This window comes from Micromys minutus (assembly GCF_963924665.1).
Source record: "Micromys minutus genome assembly, chromosome: 2".
NCBI classification, from domain to species: Eukaryota; Metazoa; Chordata; class Mammalia; order Rodentia; family Muridae; genus Micromys; species Micromys minutus.
Genome location: NC_137971.1, coordinates 48103943 through 48122631, shown reverse-complemented (window position 1 = coordinate 48122631; position 18689 = coordinate 48103943).

Sequence of the window (18689 nt, the reverse complement as noted above, 5' to 3'; positions counted from 1 at the left end):
TTATCTGTTTATCTCATGTATCTTTGCTGTGAGGATGTTACATTTTGGAATTTTCCTTTTTTAAATGTGGATACCAAAAACAGGAAATAGGGAGACAGTCCCTAGTCTACCAGTAGTATTGAGTATAACTCCAGCAAATAGGACAAGAAATGATTGTTTTTCTGACACTGAAATAGCAACACTGACTAACACTTTGGTACTAACATTCTAGGCTTTATCGAAGAAGGACATAAGGGGAAACACATTGTTAGGAGAATGTGGAAAACAGACGATTATCACTTAGAAAGCAGGGGTTTCTTTAAATAATGCAAAAATAGAAAACCCACTACCTGGGAGAACCTTACCAGTAGGATACAAGAGATGAAAGAGAAAACCTCAGGCACTGAAGGCAAGTTAGAAACAATAGACTGAGCACATGGAAAATTTTGGAGAAAGTTTCATTAGCTGCTGAGAAGGAGGTATACTCTTTTATGATGGTTGAACGATTCTGTAAATATTTGTTAGGTTGATTTGGTTTATAGCATTAGTTAGCTCCAGCATTTCTCTATTTAGTTTTTGTCTGGATGGCCTGCCTATTGGCAAAAATGGGATATTGAAGTCTCCCACTAGCAGCATCTGAGGGTCAGTATATGATTTAAGTTGTGGTAGGGTTTCTTTGACATACTTGGGTACATATGTGTTTGATGCATACATGTTAAGAATTGCAATGTACTGTTGGCAGTTTTTTTCCTTTTATAAGGATGTAATATATAGTGTTTTCCCTATTCTGATTAGCTTTGTTTCAAAGTCTATTTTGTCAGATTTTAAAATGGCTACACCAGCTTGCTACTTGGGTCCACTTGTTTAGAATATATTTTTATTTTTATCTCTAGGTGATTTTTATCCTTGATGCCAAGGGTGTGTTTCTTGGATGCAATAAAAAGATTGATTCTGTTTTCATGTCCATTCTGTTAGTTTGTGTTCTTTTATTAGGGAATTGAGACCAGTGATATAGAGGGATATCAAGAAACACTGTTTGATTGTTGTTCTTGTTGTGTTCATGTTTATGTTGTTGTACTTATGTGTGGGTTTTTCTATTTTGATTTGCTGGTCTGGTATTATATTGACCACATACTTAGACACAAAGCAAATCTCAACAAGTATAAGAAAATAGAAATAACATCCTACATCCTTCTGACCACTGTTGATTAAAGTAGGTTATCAACAACAATAGACACAAAATAAAACTGGAGATATCTTTTACTAGCAACTTAACAGCATACACTAAAGCTTTAGAACAACAACAAAACATTAAAAATTATGCCTCCAATTAATAGGCAGCAGGAAATAAACTAAGACTCAAAGTAAACAAAATAAAAACAACAACACCAAAAAATGCAAAATCCATGAAAACAATAATTTTGTTATCAATTAGAATGACAAGTCTTTATTCAAATTGGAAGGTGGAAAGAAAAAAATCAAAATTACAAAATTAGAAGTGAAGACTAATAGAATAACAGATACCCAGAAAATCCAGAGCATTATAAGGATGTACTTTAGAAGCATTTATTCCACTAGATTGAAAAATCTAAAAGAATAACTAATTGTCTTGATAGGTACCACTTACCAAAGTTAAATCAAAATGAAATAAGCAATGTCAATAGACCTAAAAAATGGTTTTTAGCACAGAATTCTACCAGACTTTCAAAGAAGAATTAACACCAATACCCCTTAAATTATTCTACAAAATAGAAACTAAAGGAACACTGCCCAATTCATTTTACAAGGCCACAGCTACCTTAATACTCCAACCATATAAAGACCCATAAAAGGAAAAAACAAACCAGGAGACTAGTTTCTTTATGAACATATATGTAAAATTTCTCAATAAGGTGCCTGCAAACCAAATCCTAGAACACATTGAAAACAAGATCATCCATAATGTCTCGGTGCTGTGCATAACTGGCTCTACCCCTCACTGGCTGGGGCATGCAAGACAGCTGGTCCCACTTCTCACTAGTGACAGCACTTAGTAGAGTGTACCTTGTACCTCACCTAGGTAGCACAATAAAGCTGGCCCCAGTGGCAGAGGTGTGGGTCAACCATCTGAGGGCATGAATGTGGGAAAGCTGACTCTGGCAGTCAGAGGGTCATAAGCACAGTAGAGCTCGCCCTGCCCCTCACCAGTTGCAGCACTTGGGAGAATGGGCCCTATACCTCACCTGGGCAGCACAGCAAAGGTGACCCTGGTGGCAGGGGTATAGATGGGCTGGCCTGAGGGCATGAGAACTGGGGCGCTGACCCTGCCTTCCAAGCTGGAGCAGAGCAAGAAAACTTGCCCATGGTGGTGTTGATAAGAGAAAGCTGGCAGTCTGCCCAGCTCAGCTACAACTCAGGCCAGATCCCAGACACTGAACTGGCTCATCCAAAAATCTATATAATCTGTGAATGATTGAGATTCATTAAAGCCAAGATCCAAGGTTGCAGGATTTCTGTGACTCAGGGCAACAGTAGGATTATGGAGAGGAGTCCTAGTGAAGATCTCATATTGATGGTGTCACAGAAGTCAAAGATCTCAAACTAGACCAATGACTCATTGCAATAAATATTTGCAAGTGAAGATGTGTAGACAGAGGGATAAACTGAGGGACACACTGTGAATACTACAGCTTCCAGGATGAGATGCTTTTCTATACTGTGTGTGTGCGTATGTGTGTGCGTGCGTGCATGTGCATGTTATCTTGGGGGGAGGTTGCAAGAGGGGAGGGCAGATATGAGGGAACGAGGAGATGAGTTGGACTGGAGTTCATAATGTGAAACTCACAAAGAATCAACCAAAAGTTTAAAAAAAGATAACGATCAAGTATACTTCATTGCTGAGATGCAGGAATGGTTAAATATACATAAATCAATAAATGTAGTCCATCATATAAACAAACTAAAAATAAAAAATCTACATGATAATTTCATTAGTTATAGAAAAGTCCTTTGATAAAATCCAATACCTGTTCACTGTAGAGGGCATGAGGTCCATGTGCTTACAGATAGCAATAGACAAATCAGAATGGTTAAACACGTGGGATTTTCTGTTCAACAGAAGGGATGTGCCCACTTATTTTCCATCCAGAAGGCTTGGATAAGTTAATAACCTGGTAATCTTTGCTATTCTGTGGAGCCAGCCTTCACCTGAACTCCTCTCCCCAGACTTCTGAGCATTGTTTCTTAGTCAATAGAACCCATTCTTATAAAAGAGGTCCAATGTACTTTGCAAAATAGTTTGATATTATGTCTACTAAAAACCCTCTCTCCCTCATCCCTTATCCCAAGAATTGTTTCTCAGTCAACAGAACCCATTCTTATGGAAAAGGTCATAGGTGCTTTGCATAAAAGATGCACTTTTCAAAAGAATTTTGATATAGCTTTATTATGATAATTGTTAGGAGGAAACTTTTCCTTAAATTTGCATGTATTTAAATATGTAACAAACAAACAAACAAAACACCTCCTTGGAGTCAGACTCTAGAATTTTGAACTAGCCCTGATAATTAGGTTATGCTGAACCAGGTTTCCTTCTTGCCTCTCATGTTTGTTTCTCTGCTGGTAGTAGAACTTGCAGGAATCCCTACATTTTATGGTAAATGTCCTGTAGAGATTAGGGATGCAAGGGACATACCTTATTCTAATAAAAGGAGTTACAACAAGGCCATAGCCAACATCAAGTTAAATGATGAGAAACTCAAAGCAGTTCTACTAAAATCAGGAACAAAACAAAGTTGTCCACTTTCATATACTTATTTAATATAGTACTCGAAGTCTTAGCTAGGACAATACGGCAACTGAAAGAGATCCAGGGGATGCAAATTGGAAAGGAAGAAGTCCAGGATTCTCATTTGCAGATGATATGATAGTATACATATTTGAGTTTAAACATTCCACTGGGAAATTCTTATAGTTGATAAAGAATTTCAGCAACCTAGGTGGAGACAAAAGTAGCTCACTCACATAAAAAAACAGTTGCCTTCTATAGCAAATAGTAGATGAACTGAGAAAGACATCAGGGAAACAGCACCATTCACAGTGCTGAATTAATACTCAAATAACAGAAATAATACTTAATAATGAATAAGTAATAAAAATAATGAAATATATTCAACCAATTTAAAATATCTCTGGTTAACTCTAACAAATCAAGTGAAAGACTTGTATAATAAAAATGTAAGACACTGAAGAAAAAAACTGGACGAAGATATCAGATTATAGAAAGATATTCCATGCTCATGGATTGGTAGAATTAATATAGTAAAAATGTCCACTCTACCAAAAGCTATATACATATTCCCATCAAAATTCAAGGCAATTCTTCACAGAACTTGAAAAGGCAATTTTCAACTTCATATGGAAACACAAAACACCCAGCTAAAACAGTGCTGAGTCAACATTACCATAATCACCATCATCACCATCATCTCCTCCTCCTCCTCCTCCTCCTCCTCCTCCACCACCACCACCACCACCACCACCACCACCACCACCACCACCATCATCATCATCATCATCATCATCATCTGGAAGTATCACCATCTCCAATCTCAAATTGTGCTATAGAACTATAGTAATTAAAACATAAAAACAGACACGTTAATCAGTGAACTAGAGTTGAAGACCCCCAAAACAAGTTCATGCAGCTATGAACTCTAAATATTTTTTCATAAAGAAGCCAGAAATACACATTGGAAAAAAGACAGCATTTTCAACAAATGGTTCTGGTAATACTATATGGCTGCATAGCACCCTGAACAAAACTCAATTTCAAATAGATCAAAGACAACATAAAACAAGATACACTGAACCTGATGGAACTGTAAAAAATACTCGAACTCATTGGCACAGGAGAAGGCTTTCTGAACAGAATAGCAACAGCAGAGGGACTATGATCAACAATTAATAAAACGGGACCTCATCACACCGAAAAGCTTCTGCATGGTAAAACATATCATCATTTAGACATAGTTGCAGTCTACAAAATGGAAAAAGATTTTTTAAACCAACTACATATCTGATAAAGGGATAAATCTTAAACATAATAAAAGTGATACACAGCAAGTCAAAAGACAATATCAAATTAAATGAAGAGAAACTTAAAGTAATCCCAATAAAATCAGGGATAAGAAAATGCTGCCTACTCTCTATCTCTTCAGTATAGTACTTGAAGTTCTAGCTAGAGCAATAGGGGGTAAAAGAAGATCCAGGGGAAAAGTTGGAAAGAAAGAAGTCAAAATATTGCCATTTTCAGATGATGTAATAGTATACACAAGTGGCCCCCAATATTATAACCAGAGAATTCCTACAGCTGATAAACACTTTCAGCAAAGTGGCTGGATACAAAATTAAAGAAATCAGTAGCTCCCCTTTATACAAATGATAAACAGGCTGAGAAATAAATTGTAGAAACAACACCCTTCACAATAGCTATAAGTAATATAAAATATCTTGGTGTAACTCTAATGAAGCAAGTGAAAGACATGTAAGACAACAACTTCAAGTCCATGAATAAAGAAACTGAAGAAGGTATCAAAAGATGGGAAGATCTCCATGTTCATGGATCAGTGGGTTTAATACAGAGAAAATGGCCATCTTACCAAAAGCAACATACAAATTCCATGGAATTCTCATCAAATTCCAAGTTTTTACAGATCTTGAAAAAGCAATTGTCTACTTCATATAGAAAAACAAAAAAACACAGGATAATGAAAACAATCCTGAACAATAAAAGAACTTCTTGAGGAATCACCATCCCTGATCAAGCTGTACTACAGATCAATAATTATAAAAAATGTATGGTATTGGCATAGAAACCAACAAGTTGATCAATGGCATTGAATCAAAGACCCAGAAATAAACACACAGAACTTTAGACACTTGATTTTTGACAAAGAAGCCAAAACCATACAATGGAAAAATGAAAGCATCTTTAACAAATGGTGCTGGTCTAACTGGATATCTGTATGTAGGAGAATGAAAATAGAGTCAGATTTATCACTGTGCACACAACTCAAGTCCAAGTGAATCAAAGATCTCAACATGAAAGAAGATACACTAAATCTAATAGAAACAGAAGTGGGAAAGTGCCTTGAACACATTGCTACAGGAGATAGTTTCATCACCAGAATGGCTCAGGCTCTAAGATCAACAATTGATAAGTGGAACCCCATGAAACTGAAAAGCTTCTGTAAGGTAAGGACACCATCAATAGTACAAATCAGCAACCTACAGACTGGGAAAAGATCTTCACCAACCCTACATATGACAAAAGGCTAATATCCAAAATATATAAAGAACTCAATAAGTTCGACTCCAACAAACCCAATTAAAACAGGGAACAGAACTAAACAGATATTTTACTACAGAAGAATCTTGAATGGTCGAAAAGCAGTTAAAGAAATGTTCAACATTCTTAATCATCAGGAGAATGAAAATCAAAAGAATTCTGAGATTTTTGTCTTACACCCATCAGAATGACTAAGGTAAAAAACTCAAGTGACAGCACATGCTGGTAAGGATGCAGAGAAAGGTGAACACTCCTCTGTTGCTGTTGGCATTGCAAACTTGTGCAACCACTTTGGAAATCAATCTGGAAGTTATTCAAAAAATTGGAAACAGTTCTACCCGAAGACCTTAGTTATACTGCTCCTTGGCATATACCCAAAAGGTACTCTACCATACAACAAGGACAGGTGCTCCACTATGTTCATAGCAGTAGCATTATTTGTAACAGCCAGAAACTTCAGAAAACCCAGATGTCCCTCAACTGAAGAATGGATACAGAAAATGTGGTTCATTTACACAATGGAATATTATTCAGCTATTAAAAATGAGGACATCATGAATTCTGCAGGCAAATGGATGGAACTAGAAAATAACCCAAGTGAGGTAACTTAGACCCAAAGAAAATGTATGATGTATACTCATTGATAAATGCATATTAGCCACAAAGTACACCCAACAGACCCAAAAAAGCTAAACAAGAAGGAAGGCCCAAGCAAGAATGCTTGACTCTCACTTAGAAGGGGAAATAAAATAGTCACTGGAAGAGGAGGGAGAGTGGGAATTGGTTGTGACAGGTGATGGGAAGGGGAATAGTGGGGGTCAGGTGTAGGGAGAGATAGAAAAGAGGGCCAGAGGGCCAGGAGAATGGATCAAAATCTGCAGTTGCTGGGGATGAGGGGTTAGGTGAGGGGTGAGAAGGAATCTCTAGGAAATGCCAGAGACTGGGATGGAGAAGGCTCTCAGGAGTCAATCTGGGTGATATTAGGTGAGACACATATCAGTGGGGTTATGGATCCTGAAGAGGTTCCTGTAGCCAGGCAGGACCCCCAGTGGAGGGATAAGGACACCAACCCAATCATAAAACTTTAGACCCTCAATATTTTCTATTTAAAAGAAATGCAGAAACAAAGATGGAGCAGGGTCTGAGGGAATGGCCAGCCAATAGTGGGCCCAACTTGAGACCTATCAGATGGGTAAGCACGAATCCCTGACACTATTAATGATACTCTGTTATGCTTGCAGGCAGGAATCTAGCATGGCTATCTTGATTAGAGAGGCTTCACTAATCAGCTGACCGAAACAATGTAGATACCTAAAGTCATTGAACAGAGCTCAGAGACTCTTATGGAAGAGTAGAAGGAACAATTGAAGTCCCTGAAGGGGAATACAAACTGGTAGACCAACAGTTTAAACTAACCTGGACTTTTAGGGCCTCACAGAGACTGAGTCAACAACCAAAGACCATACATGGGCTGAATGAGGCCCCTGGTTCGTATGTAGCAGATGTACATCTCAGTCCCCATGTGGGTTCTCCAACAACTGGACCCAGGGCTGTCCCTAAAGCTGTTATTTGTCTGTGGTCAACAACTGGGCTGCCTTGTCTGGCCGCAGTGGGAGAGGATTCGACTAACCTTGCAGAGACTTGATGGGCCATGGTTGAGGGTGGGGGTGGGGGGATGATATGTGGTTGGGGGACACCCTATCAGAGGAAAAGTGAAGGTGGGTTGAGGGAGGCACCTTTTGAGGGGGCATGGGGGAATCAATCAGGATATAAAATGAATAAATAAATTAATGGAGAAATAAGTAAAACACAGCAAAATAAGGAAAATTAGTATTGAAATTAAGCTGACAACAGTGCCACCAGCCACTAGCAGATGGAACTTGAGATCCTCACTAAAACAAGGAAACTTAAATTATTATAATTCTATGCTAAATTAATAAATAACAATTTTTAAAAGCTAAAAAAGGTATTTCAAGACAAATGACAGAGAAAATGAATCATTTCCAAGTGCAGTAAACGTACTTCTAAGAAAGAAGGTTAAATAGAAATAATAGCTTATACAATTGTTAGATCATACTCTAGCTGTTTCTGATCAGTATCTGGCCTACTGAGATATCATATTTTTTATGTCTTGTGTCATATTCACTCTCAACACTGGAGAATTTTAATACATTTCGTGTGACACATCCCTGGAGCTCAATGACAGATGGCATTTAAGCTCCTGTGGACTCCTGGTGTTTTTAACAACCCAGGAAAACTGGCTTTTTGTTCAGGGTATCTGAGATGACAGGTGTTATAATAGGGTCTCATGTCATTTATAGGTCTAATATTAACAGAGAGGAATTAGAGGGACAGTGGGTTAGATAGCAAACACTGTGTTGCTTGTTACTGTCTCTAAGAACAAACTGGGACAGTAACTTTCATCAAATTCAGATGGTATGTGTTGAAAGGTGATTTTAAAAGTCTAGGTTGTATAAATATGTGTATTAGAGGTGGGGGGGACAGAGAGACAGAGAGAGACAGAATCACACAGAGACAGAGACATAGAGAGGGGAGAGGAAGGGAGCAGAGACAGAAGACAAGACAGAGAGAAGAGAGAGAGAGATTTACTATTTAAGGGACCCTGGTAATGTAGACTTTCAGGTTCAAAAGGACACTCTAGGGTAGTTCAAAGTATTAGGTATAAGGATAAACAACATTTTCTTCCCAGAACTCAAATCTGGTGGATCACATAACCTGCAGGTCTTAGTTGGTGATGTGCATCCAATATGAACAGTCTTTCCACTGGTGTTTACTTACTTAGAAGATTCTCCCAGGTAAAGCTGGGCAAGCCGCCTAGATGCAATCTCGTCCAAATGCATAGATGACCTTGGATGTCTCAATTCAGCTACAGTTGCCAGAAAAACATTCCTAGTGATGGGAGAGCTCAGGATGTGAAGAGAGTCCTGCGGCCCGGGTCTGGTGACCCTTGCCCTTAGTGTGACCCGGTCTGAGTCTTAATGGCAACCAGGCCAAGGCTCACATCATGCCCTGAGCCCAGGGCCAGAGTGATGTAGTCTGGTGGGCAACCTGGCAGCCAGCGGAGCCCGGTGGGCGCTGCCTCCTGAGTGGTACCCCTTCATTCCCTACCCGGGAGGATCTAAAACTGCGGTTATGGTCAAGAACGTGGTTACCAAGGGCACTGCACGAGAGGCCGCGCGGGCACTGGAGATAATGGTTATGCTGCAGCCCTGCCGATCCCACAATTCATCTGAAGATAAAAGGAGCAGCTGTTAGATGCACAGCTTTCCTGGCAGTGTGAACATCTTATTTTGTCTTTGTCTAGTGCACAATTAATATGGGGTTGGGGAGCAGCTGTGTTAGCCTCTTCTACTGAGTGGTGATGGCCCAGTGTCAGTCTGAGACCCACCTTTTAGAAGGAGCACACACCTTGTTTCTACACGGGAGAAAACGGATTTCCCGTTTTCTGCAGGGATCGATTGTAAATAGCTTCTTGGTTAGGGGTAGGATTTTGTGCCCACTTCCCCTCTTCTGTGCTGGGATTTTGTCTGACTTGAATTTGTGCATGCTTAAATTGATTGGTAGCAAATGGACTCTGCATTTTCTGGTGTGTGTGTGTGTGTGTGTGTGTGTGTGTGTGTGTGTGTGTGTGTGTGTGTGTTGTTATGGGTTAGTGGTTTTTGCCTTTTCTTTTGAGAGTGAGAAAAAACATCAAGTTGGGTGGGTAGCGAGGTGGGGAAGACCTGGTAGGACTTGGAGAGAGTGGATAGGATGTGATCAAAATAGTGTAGGAAAATTTAAAAAATCAGAAAGAAAAAGAAGCACAGGGAGAGAAAAACATGCAAGCAATTAATAACTGCCAAGACTGGGGGATTAGTCTTTCCCAGGGATGAGCCCCTGACTGGTTATCCAACACCAAGTTATTAGCCCCAGAGCTATATACATGTAAACAACTCTGAAGAAACTCAGCAGGCCTATTTATATGTACATTCATTTATATGGAAGGGTTTTTTGGGGGTGGGTGGGAGTGGAAAGAACATGAAATAGAGAAATCATGTAGTTATATTTGATTTAAGTAAAGACAATTTCAGAAAGCCACCGGACACCAAAGGATCTTGTGGATGTGGTGAAGACCACCTTCAACTGTTCTCTACTTAGCTTTTTGCTAAGCAGCTTCTTTGGCAGGGTAGGTACTCCAAAATTTGTGCTACAGCAATTTGAAGATCAAAATTATTTTAAAAACTCATCACCATGCTATGTCCCTCATGGGTAGCTTCATGTCTAGTGTTTAGTGCCGTTTAGTAGTAAAAAATGGTTCTTATTTCTAACAGATGATGAATTATGAATAGTAGTTGGGAATAATGCTTTGGGCAGTTGATACATTCAATGAATTTTTGAGTAATACTATTTGAGAAATTCATTCTTGTATACAATGTATCTTGATTGTATTCATTCTTTCTACTCTGTCCAACCCATTTGAGAGTCCTCAACCTGTCTTCCTTCAAGTTTCATTTCCCCTCCTCTGGTATGATTTACAGAGTCCAATCAGTCTATGCTCTTAAGTATAGGGCTACTCACTAGGCCATGAGCCAGTGTCCGCAACCCCAAAGGAAAGTGACTGTCTTTTTTTCCAACCACTGTCAACTGCCAATATCTCCTTACCTAGGGGCAGGGCCCTGGGAGAGCTTCCCAGTCCATGCTGGCTTCATCTCATACAGGTAGGCAACTGCAGCTGCTCTGAGCTCATGTTTAACAGCCCTGTTATGTCTAGAAGGTAATATTTTGAAGTTTTTACCCCTATCCTCTGGATCTTAACATTTTTCATATCCTTTTTTTCTGTTATGTTTGCTGAGCCTTGGATAGAGGAGGTGGATACGGATGAACCATATCTATCTGGGCAATCACAGCCCCTGATTCTTCTACTTTAATCAGTTATGAATCTCTGTATTAACCTCTTTTTACTGCAAAAGAAGCTTCTCTGACCAAGGTTGAGAGAAGACCTATGGGTATAAATAGAAATATATAGAAGGCAGCTTGACAACATGATTATTTCAGGACCAACAATTCAGCACATTTTCATTGGGGACCTGTATGTGTCAGGCACTGGTTTCTAAAAACAGTGAGGAAACACAGGGGGAATACCTCTTTTAGGAACTTGTATTAGAGTGGAATTGGTAATAAATAAGACCCACAAGAAAGCTTTATGTTAGAATTTGTAAAAGCTAAGAATAAATAAAATAAGAAACTAAAGTTTAGTAGGGGGAATGGGAGGTGTACACAAAGGCCTCACCAAAAAGAGGATGTGTGACTAGAGGCATAAAAAAGCTGAAGGAGAGAATCTTGAGGATACCCAGGGCAAGCAGAAGGAAGGTATCTCATGTGGCAGGAGGCCAGTCTTCCAAGCTATTCCAGAAGGAGGTCCATGAAAAGAGCCAGGGGAATGATGAGGTAATTTTGAAGTCTTGTTAGCATTTGACTTTGCTGAGATGTTGCGATTGAACAGAAACATATATGATGGATCATGTGTAGCCATCTCTGAACCTCCACATTATAATTTGAAATTTTGTTTCATCAAATCTCCTTATTCTCTTTTTTTTTGGACCAGGCAGCACATCCTTTTACATGTGTTGTAACCGGTAAGAGAAAAGATCATTGAGAATGGGGGAAATGCAAAGTATAAAAACCAGGAGAGATGGGGTGGCCACAAAGACACATTATCTTCTGGACATGCCAGAGTAGCTGCACATATGAACTCACAACATTTGTTACAGAATGTGTGGAAATTGTGCAAGCCCAAGCCAGACCAAATCCCAGCATGCAGAGACAGCACCCCACCTCTAGTCATGGAGGTATTGGCAATTGTTAGCTGCTGGAAGAGGGGAAGATGGTTTTCTCTAAGAGTACGGCCCTTGATACATTGACCATTCTCCAGCAGAAGACTACACATCTAAGACTACACAAAGATTAAGAAGAAAAAGAACATGAAGTTGAATGGGTAAGAAAGTGGAATAAATTGGGAGGAGCTGTTGAATGGGATAAAAATAATCAACACACATCATATAAGGTTCTCAAATAACTAATAAAGGAAAACAACAACTAAGAAGAGATTAAAGATAGGAAGGGCCCTAGTGCGGAGATTCTCATATGCTTGCAGGTCTCTCTGACAAGAAACACAAGCCCAAGCATCGAGAGTGGACAGCTGCCAGTGTAATAACAGCAGCTGCAAAAGACACAAATCCCTGCCACATGAAAGCTCAGAATTAACAGCCAGAGTCTAAAGTCTGAACAAGCCAGAAAGAGCTGGCAGAAGCTGCCAAAGATGTACTGTAACCACTGGGAACATCTAAGAGTTTTATTAGCTTTTCCCTGAAAAGTCCCAAATCTTACCTTGCTTCTGTGTCCACATTCATCCAATTAAAACCCAAGTGGTTTCTCAGTAGGTTCTGGAATGCTCAAGGCTTCAAGACACATATTAGTCATGGAACTTGATGGAGAAGGAAGACACCAGACTTCAGCTGCAAGATGTTGCCTTTGGTTGTGGATCTTACACTGGATGCTTAAGACTTGAGAAATATGGAAATAGGAGATGGACTCAACGGTTTCTCATGCCAGATCCTTCTGCCCAGGGCAGGAAGTTCTTGCAGACTTGGTATATAAGAGATTGCTCTAGGCTGCACCTCAAACCTCTTGAAAATCATAGATCTGTAACACATGCAAGCTCCCACCACAAGCCTACTGTGCACTTAGAGCTGGAAAACTGCCTCTTGGTTAGTATCTCTTGCCACTGAGGGTCTTGGAATTTTGTCTTTTTGTTTCTCTTATTACTTATGTTTCTCCCTTATTATCTGCCCACTCTGTTCTTGGAAAAGGGAAAGAAAACTCAGTTGGAGACAGTTTTCATCCATCCTACTGTTTCAGAAAGTACTATTAAACTAGTCTAGAAGGTTATTCCCTTGATAACAAAGGTGAGAACTGGATGTAGTAACTCACACTAGTAATCCCAGCACTTAGGAGGCTAAAGCAGAAAAATTGCTGCAAGTTCCTTCCTGCTGCAAACCAAACATATAGATTCCAATTAGAGCCCCCAAATGATAAACTTACTTCTTGAATAAGCATAGAGGCAATGTTTAAAATTGAAAGCATACAAGCTGACTTCAATGACATTTTAAGGGAGGGTAGCCCTCTTGCACTCTTGCTCTCTCTCTCTTGCTCTCTACCCCCTTTCCCCTCCTCTTCCCCTTTCCTTTCCCCCTCTCCCTCCACGTGCTCATACCTTGCCTCTACTCCTTTACTTCTCTATTCCTCTCTTCTTTCTCTCTCTGCCTCTGCTATTCTCTTAACTCCCCCACGACCTAACTAAACTTTATTCTGTACTAAAAAAAGGAGGGTAATCCCCCTTTTTATTGGATATTCTCTGTATTTACATTTCAGATATTATCCACTTCCACCAATCCCATTCCCCCCATTGCCTCCATGAAGGTGCTCCCTCTCCTAACCACCCTCTCCCACCTCAGCACCTTGGTATTTCCCTACACTGGGAAAACGAGCCTTTGCTGGACCAAAGGCCTGTCTTCCCATTGTGCTGGGAGCTGACAAAATTAAGAAATTCTCTAAGCCCGAGTTACAACATTTTACATAGATCTTGGCCTAGGTTTCTGTTTCCCACAGTAAAGGCCTTTTCTCAGAATTAGGTCATCTCACTTTGGTCAGGTAGCTAGCCGAGTAGAACAGTCACCAGGAAACAGATCCTGCTTGGCAGAACATTCTCTCCTGCATCTGGGTCGTTCCCCTCCCCAATGTAATTCTCTACAAAGGGTATTGTGAAAAGTCCTTTAGCTGGAAAGTTTCCTTAGTTCCATGCCTTACTTTCCCATGCCTTATTTTCTTTTTCTACCTATATAAAACTAGCACGTGAAAAAATAAAAATTTGTTAGCTTGATCAGACCACTTGACTTGCTGTCCTTCTTTGTGCCTCTTGTCTCCCATTCTCTCCTAGGTGATCCTGGATTCCCGCTGACAGCCCTGCAGGTCAGGGCACCACTGATGCCAGAAAATGCTGTTTTCTGCTGTATACTCACCTGAGGCCATAGGTCTCTCCATGTGAACTCATTGGTTGTTGTATTAGTCCCTGGGAGCCCCGGAAGGTTTGTTTGGTTGATAATTTTATTCTTCCCATGGGATCGCAGACCCTTTCAGCTCCTTCACTCCTTTCTCTAGCTCCTTCATTAGAGTCATTGTATTCAGTCTGGTGGTTAGCTGCAAGCATCCTCCTCTGTATCAGTGTGGCTCTGGCAGAGCCTCTGAGGAGGCATCCATATCAAGTTCTTGCCAGTAAGCACTATTTGGCATCAGCAATAGTGCTTGGGTTTAGTGGCTGCATATGGGGTGGATCCCCAGGTGAATCAGTCTCTTCATGATCTTTTATCCAATCCCTACTCCTCCATTTGTTCCTTTATTTTCTCCCATGAGCATTTTGTTCTAAGGGAGGGTAATTCAACAATGATCATGAAAATAAAAACCACAATGAAATACATGTATGAAAGTGTTATATAGTAAAACCCATTATTTTGTATATTAAAATTAATAAAATGTTAAAAAGTGAAATGATGACTCTTAGAATGGAAGCAAATGTTTGCAAGAATTGGGACTGAAATTCCACAGAGTCTCCACATATCTTTCAGAAGGGATTTCAGTTGAGGATATATAAATACCCTTTACAGTCAGTCTGTAATGAGGATAGTAATGTAATCTTATTAAACATTGACAAAAGAGTCTATTTTTCCAGATATTTACAACTGTCAATAAACACATGAAGAGATGCTGAACTCCATTACTGATTAGATAAGTGAAAACCCAAGCCATACTAGTACACCACATCAAGATACCACTTCATGCCCACTGTGGTGAGCATAATGTGGTAAGACATACAATAACAAGTGTTGGTGAATATACTGAGCTCTTGGAACTCATAAACTTTGTTAATAAATTGTGCAGATACTTTTGAATATGTGGACTTGAAATAGTAGACAACATTCTTTCAAGGATTGCCTAAGGCACAACACCCAGAGGAAGCCCATCACACAGGTGCTCTAACACACCCTGGATCACAGGTGTTGAGGACACAACATCTGTCTCAATACTTGGAGTAACTGGGTCCCCCAGGATCTAGGGATACAGAAACCTCCGCCTAGTTAGTGCCATGGGTCCCTTCTGGTCTAAACTTGAGCCCTGAGCAGACTCTGGGCACTGATTCCACACCCAATCCCACAACACCCAGAGGAAGCCTGTCACCTATGTGCTTTAACATGCCCAATATCACAGTAACACAGGATCACAGGATCACAAGAAGCTTGATTTCCAGGAGATTGGACATACTCAGGAGCATGGAGCTTTGACACAGTAAAGGACATCAGGAGCTTGGTCACACCGGGACTTCAGTATCACAGAGGCAGCTTGATTCCCAGGAGCTCTGACACACTCAAGATCCCAGGATCCCAGGTTTCCAGAATCACAGGATCACAAAGATACCTGAACTCTGAGGAGTTATGACATGATCAGGATCTCAAGAAGGACGGGATCCAGTCAGAGACAGTTAGGGTAGGTAGCAATAGAAATAATCAGATGGCAGGAGGCATGCAAAAAAAAAAAAAAAAAAAAAAAAAAAAAAAAAAAAAAAAAAACGTAAGTAACAGAAACCAAGGTTAGTTAGAATCATCAGAACCCAGTTTTCCCCTTACAGCTAGTACTGGATCACACCTGAAAAGTAAGATTCAGGTTTAAAATCATATCTCATGATGATAATAGAGAACTTGAGGAAGGGCATGAATAACTCTCTTGAAGAAATACAGGAGAACACTATCAAATGGGAGAGGAAATTGAACAAAAACATCCAGGATCAAAAAAATGGAAACAGAAACAATAAAGAAATCACAAAGGGAGAAAGACCTGGAGATAAAAAGCCTAGGAAAGAGACTAGAAATTATAAATGCAAGCATCATCAACAGAATACAAGAAATAGAAGAGAATTTCAGAGGCAGAAGATTCCATAGAATACATTGATACAACAGTCAAAGAAAATGTCAAGTTAAAAAAGCTTCTAACCCCAAATATTCAAGAATACTAGGACACAATAAGAAGATCAAACCTAAGAATAATATATAAAAGGAGAGTGAAAAATCCCAACTTAAATGACCAGTAAATATTTTTAATAAAATTAGAGAAGAAAACTTTCCTAACCTAAATAAAGAGATGACCATGAACATACAAGAAGTCCACAGAACTCTAAATAGATTGGACCAGAAAAAAATTCCACCCATCACATAACAGTCAAAAGACCAAATGCACAACACAAAGGAAAAATATTAAAAGTGTTAAGGGAAATAGGTCAAGTAACATATGAAGGCAGACAAATCAGAATTACACCAAACTTTTCAACAGAGACCATGAAAGGTAGAAGATTCTGGACAGATATTATTCAGACCCCAAGAGAACACAAATGCCAGCCCAGACAACTATACCCAGCAAAACTCTCAATTACCATAGATGGAGAAACCAAGATAGTCCATGACAAAAATAAATTTACACAATCTTTCTACAAATCCAGCCCTACAAAGGATAATAGATGAAAAAACTCAAACACAAAGAGAGAAAATAAACCCTAGGAAAAGTAAGAAAGTAATCTTCTTGTAACAAACCTATCTCCCAAAAGATGCCCAAACAAACATAATTCTACCTCTAACAACAAAAATAACAAATAATAACACTATACCTTAATATCTCTTAACATCAATGGATTAGATTCCCCAATAAAAAAAGACATAGCCTAACAGACTAGATACATAAATAGGACGAAGAATTTTGCTGCATACAAGAAACTCATCTCAGTGACAAAGACAGACACTACCTCAGAGTGAAAGGTTGGAAAACATTTTTCCAAGCAAAAGTTCCCAATGAACAAGCGGGAGTAGCCATTGTAATATAGAATAAAATTGACTTTCAACCAAAAGTTATCAAAAAATATAAGAAAGAGAACTTTTACTCAGCACAGGAAAAATCTACTAAGAAAAACTCTTAATTCTGAACATCTATGCTCCAAATGCAAGGACATCCACATTCATAAAAGAAACTTTACTAAAGCTCATACATTGTACTACACACAACAGTGGAGACTTCAACACACCACTTTCTTCAACAAACAGATCATGGAAACAGAACCTGAACAGAGACACAGTGAAACTGACAGAAGTTATGAAGCAAATGGATTTGACAGATACCTATAGGACATTTCATCCTAAAACAAAAGAATATATATTTTCTTGTCAGCAACTCATGGTACCTTCTTTAAAATTCACCATGTAATCCATCACAAAAGAGGCATCAAGAAATGCAAGAAGATTGAAATAATCCTATGCATCCTATCAGATCACCATGAACTAAGGCTGGTCTTCAACAACAACAAAAACAACAGGAAGTTCACAAAAACATGGAAACTGAACAATGCTCTACTCAATGATAACTTGGTCAAAGAAGAAATAAAGAAAAAAATTAAAGACTTTTTAAAATTTAATGATAATGAAGGTACAATATACCCAAACTTCTGGTACACAATGAAAGCAGTGCTAAGAGGAAAACTTACAGCTCTGAGTGCCTCCATAAAGAAAATGGAGAGAGCACACACTAGCAGCTTGACAGCACACCTGAAAGCTCTAGAAAAAAAAAGAAGCAGATACACCCAAGAGGAGTAGAGGGCAAAAAATAATCAAATTCAGAGCTAAACTCAATCAAGTAGAAACAAAAGAACTATAAAAAGAATCAACTAAACCAGGAGGTCTTTTTTTTTTTTTTTTGAGAAAATCAACAAGATAGAAAAACCTTTAACCAGACTAACCAGAGGGCACAGAGACAGTATCCGAGTTAACAAAATCAGAAATGAAAGGGGAGACACAACAACAGAAACAGAGAAAATTAAAAAAAAATTATCAGACCCTACTACAAAAACCTATACCCAACAAAACTGAAAAATATGAAGCAAATTGACAATTTTCTAGACAGATACCAGATACCAAAGTTAAAAAAGGATCAGATAAATCATCTAAATGATAACATAACCCCTAAAGAAATAGAAGCAGTCATCAAAAGCCTTCCAAACAAAAAAGCCCAGGACCAGATGGGTTTAGTGCAGAATTCTATCAGACTTTCAAAGAAGACCTAATACCAATACTCTTTTTTTTTTTTACAACTTTATTTGAAAAAACAAAGATAAATGTACAGATTTTAAGCATTTTTTGCATAAAAGTATATAATACATTTCTGTCAGTACTTGTTTTTTTTTTTTTTTAAGGTTTGATAGTGTGATTAAGATCTTACTAGTTACAATGAGCAT